General features: G+C 35.0%; 1 pseudogene; it reads right to left on the bottom strand.

Annotated features, from left to right (window-relative positions):
• Positions 1-3,182: 3,182 nt before the first annotated feature.
• Positions 3,183-3,301, bottom strand: LOC111745882 (annotated as a pseudogene).
• Positions 3,302-4,575: the final 1,274 nt, after the last annotated feature.

Raw genomic sequence — 4,575 nt, 5'->3', positions numbered from 1 at the left:
CACGAGGGAACCCAGCACTGGAGAGAAAATTATGAATGCCTTCTGTAAATATTCTGACCTGAGAGGACATGGCCTTATACATATAATCAATGTGGAAGAAACATCAACATTATATCTTTACCATTTGGATACACTAGAGGACCCACACATTAAATACACGCTGTCTGTAAGCAATGTTAATAATCCTGCCATCAGTATACTCCTCAAGCCAGAGAAGCATTTTATATCTGAGTGGGTCCATATGCATTCTATCTAAGTGTCAAAGCTTTTAGTCATTGGACTAACCTTAGATAAAATGGCAGAACTCACACTGTAAATATAATAATATTTCTATGTTTCTAGCAACAGTTCTAAATTTTATAAATACTGGATGACTCGTGCATAAAGTAACCCATCATTCTTCATTTGTAATTGTTTATGAAATAAACAAACTTCACATGAGATTACCCAGAGGTCAGCAATCACTGTGAACAAATATTCAGCCAAGTATCAGGCTTTGTGTGCAAAATAAAACTCAGTCAAAAAATAAACACTAAAACAGGAAATCAGAAGTTAAATCCTCTTGAGGAATACCAAATATTTCTTGCAAAAAATTTTATTCTATGAAGTTATTCAACGTAAAATCATGAAAAATTCTTTATTCATAGAGCAACACCTGTGGTTTCTGTGTAGATTTAGATTGTACAAAGCACTGTCTGTGTCAGGAAGGGAAGTCCTTCATTGATCCCTTATTTATGAGTCAACCTAAAGATTCTCATCCTGAGAAGACAGTAATCCTAAAATCAGTATGAAGAAAAGTTCAGCTAGTTTTCACATCAGAAAATATGTGTGTGCATGGTAACTTTTAAAAGAATCCTTTAATATACTACTTGGCAAACATTTGAGATTGTTGAGAAAATACTTGTTTATAAAAGTGGCATGAATTGCAGGAGAATAAAGTGACTTAGCAGTATTAAATGTAGAATTTTGTAAGAAATTAAATTTTAAAAATATATCACTTCTTGATGGTATTTAAACAATAACTTGTCGTTAAAGAAGCTAAATGTTGATGTTCTAGTTTCCTTTATGCAATTTTGAACACACACATTCAGGTCTGTACTCCTTGGCATGTGGGTAGAAATGAAGATCTGGGGTTACACACACCCTTTCTCTAGCAGCTCTTTCTACATACCTTAGTTCCCCTCACTCCATCAGTCTCTCTTCAAGTCTTAGTGGTGATACAATTGTAATCTTCAGCCCCATGTGCTAGATATCTCAGAATGCTATGGCCCTGGTCAGGCAAGGTCATGGGGGCAGTAACAAAGACATCTAGTCTAAAAGTTTTAGTGTCCCCTTGGTCCAGGTCTGAGCTACTGCAAGAAACCAAGGGCCAGAGAGACAATCAACTCTGTCCAGACAGTCTGCAAAAAGCTCCTTGAATTTTGTCCCAAAATCTCTGAATTGAGCTATGTGGGAGAAAGAGTAAATTCCATGACCAAACTCTACATCTTTTAGGTCGTTCCTGATTTATATTCTGACCAGTCACCCCACAGCTGTTTTTCCATCACAGCAGCCCAGAACATACAGCTGCAGTCAGTTAAAATCCTTAACCCTCTCAGCCAGCACATAAGTTGTTTCTTTACAATTAATGCAATCTTTTTTTCCCAAGCAAAGGAAGTTTGTTACAAGGAGATTTTCCCACTTTGTCTTCAGGGATGGAAACATCCTTTAACTAACAACAATATTGAACCTAAACATCAAGAGAAAATGCTTCTAGGAGCTTCACTGGGCTGACTTGTGATATTGCCAAACTAACACAATCCACAGACCATGGGCCTGAGACCAAATAAATGAGTACAAAGATTACCGAAGTGAATATATAATTATTAATTTTTTTAATCTCCAGAAGTGATTGCACTGTAGAGTCAGGGAAGAAAAATGCCAAGTCATGTGTGAAGATGATGAACAGTTAATTCTATTGTCTGCCTAAGATGATATATATTTTGCACTCCTGCTGTAATTGAATTGAGCTGTAATTCTAAGCAACAAGAATTATGTGAGCTCTCTCTAATGGCTGAGCCAAGAATCACCTCTTCTGCCCTAATATGTCTCCAGGAGGGCAAAGGCAGGTCCAGATGCCTGCTGTGGGGGGGACTCATGCTAGAGCTGGAACTCCCTAGATTGACATACACACTCCCTTCTCAAAGGAGCTTACATCCCACTGGGATTCATCTACATGACCCTATACATGCATGCTGGGTACGTGAATTGAGATTGTGGAATTTCAGGGCTGACCACGTACAAGTATCTGAACACGGGGTAGCAGAATCACACAGCAAGATTTATTAGGGTGGCATATTGATAGCTTGACTCAGTGGAGAAGTCCCTTGCAGGATGATGCCTCCAGTGGCAACAGTATGAGGCCAACACTCAGAAAGCTAGGATGGCAAAGAAACTCCCAAGAGGAGAGTGTTAGTTTGGGGGCTCACTTGCGGAAATGATCTCTCAACCACAATATAGGGAGTATCTGAGTCTGAGAATTATGAATTGATAGCAGGAGCTTAAATGCTTTTATATTCATAGTTTGCCTTATTTATGGCTAGCGGATGTTGAGTGAAAATTCATGGTCTATGCCTAGTAGGCAGGCTTTAAATGGCTTAAAATTTACTAATTTGCACTGTGTTTAAAACAGTTCAGTTGGAAAAGTTTGACTTTAGTGACAGTGGCCTTTTGAGCTAAAGGTTCTGTCTGTTGTGAAGTAAATAACATAGCCTAATAATCTGTACTATCTTTGGCTCATCTATAAACTGAGATTGGTCATTGCAAATGATTTGTCTTCATGTTCACTGATTATTTTTCCTCTGAATGAATCTGTTTTTTGAATATATATATATATATATTATATACATTTTATATATATAATATATATATAAAATATATTATTTTATATATATAATATATATATAATATATATAGCTATTGTATTTGTCAGCTCCAGAATTACTATTTAACTTCATTTGATGATTTATATCTCTTTGGTGAAATTCTTGATTTGGTAAAACATTATTTTCCTGGTTTCTTTCAGTTCTTTTCTAAAATTATTTTTTAGTTTTTATTTTTTAGGCAAGGCAATCCTTGTTTGACTTCACAGACTGCAAAGATCTTGTCATCTTATAATCCCTTATTTATTTTTTTAATTTTTACACATACAGCAGCTGGTCTTCCTAGGTAGTCTCCCATCCAAGTACTAACCAGGACCTACTCTGCTTAGCTTCCAAAATCAGATGGAATTGGGCTTGTTCAGGGTAGTATGGCCATAGACTTCTTTCAGTTCCTTTTTCTATTGTTTCCTGTAGTTTTTTGAGAATCATTGGAATAGTTGTTTTAAAGTTTTTGTGTACTATGTGCAATATTTGGACTTGCTCAGATCCTGCTCAGAGACAGTGTCTTCAGTTTCTTTTCCACACTTTGCTCCTGTTCCTAGAATAGACTGTTCTCTGTTTATATTTATTTTCTCTTACATATATTAGGAGATAGCATTATTTCTCCATGTGTGATATCTACTTCAGAAGGTTTTCATTACCAAAGGACATTTTACAAATTTTATAAATACTATTACAGAAATTGATTCATGTACTCATTTCAAAAGTTCTATATAGATTATTATTTGACATTCATGATGACTTCTGTGATTCTTGAAGTAGAAGAGGCCTTTCTCTGAGACAGCAGGTGGGAAACAGAGTATCAGGTCTTGGTGGTCAACAAGAAGAAGAATCAAATCAGGAGCAGCATGTGCACATATCCTAACTTGCTCTTATAAAAGAAGAGATTGTAATGTGCAACTTTTTTTCCCTAATAAAAAATAAAAAAACACTAGGGAGTAATTTTAACTTAAGAGATATCTAGATTTCCATATACATAATACCCATTTATCTGTAGTTTCCCTTTGAGACTCAATATTCAATGGTCTCCATGGTATCATGTATTTATATGTTGTCTTGGTTTAATTTTTGAAGACTCAATCTGTATGTCTGATAACTCAGAATTTCTTAGTTTCATAATTATTGAATATTTTAATATAGGTTTTACTGTAAAGGGGCTTCTTTTCTCTTGATTATGGCAAGAATTGTCCAAGGAGTTTCCCTGATCCTATTTTTTAACTGATGGGCCAACATTTGCTCATTGAGGTGGTTCCTTTTCTAACGTTTCTCTCATTTTCTACATCAGTGTGTAATTAAATTTTGGATACCAATAACAAAGTGTACATGAATAAGTAGATATATTTTCATTAGAATAATAAGCTATTTCAACAGTTAACAATAAAAAATCTAATGGTTTCATTAAACAAAATAGAACTTGTCCACCATATCGTCCTAATCTTAATGGAGTTAAATATCTATTACTTACAGTATGAATTGACTTAAAATTCATTTATCAATGACAACAAATAAGTGTTTGGTAGTAAGGGATACTGTGGAAGTTTGTTGAAATGGGGAAATTAAATTTTGACAAATTTACTTTCTGCAACTTTATTGTACACAGTGTATTGTGTTGATTAGTTATGATAGAAGTGGCATACTGGCACTGATGGTTGTG

The sequence above is a fragment of the Pteropus vampyrus genome, unplaced genomic scaffold, assembly GCF_000151845.1.
Source record: "Pteropus vampyrus isolate Shadow unplaced genomic scaffold, Pvam_2.0 Scaffold167, whole genome shotgun sequence".
In the NCBI taxonomy this organism is placed as follows: Eukaryota; Metazoa; Chordata; class Mammalia; order Chiroptera; family Pteropodidae; genus Pteropus; species Pteropus vampyrus.
The sequence above is the reverse complement of the archived record's forward strand: the minus strand, read 5'-3'. Positions and strand labels throughout refer to the sequence as shown.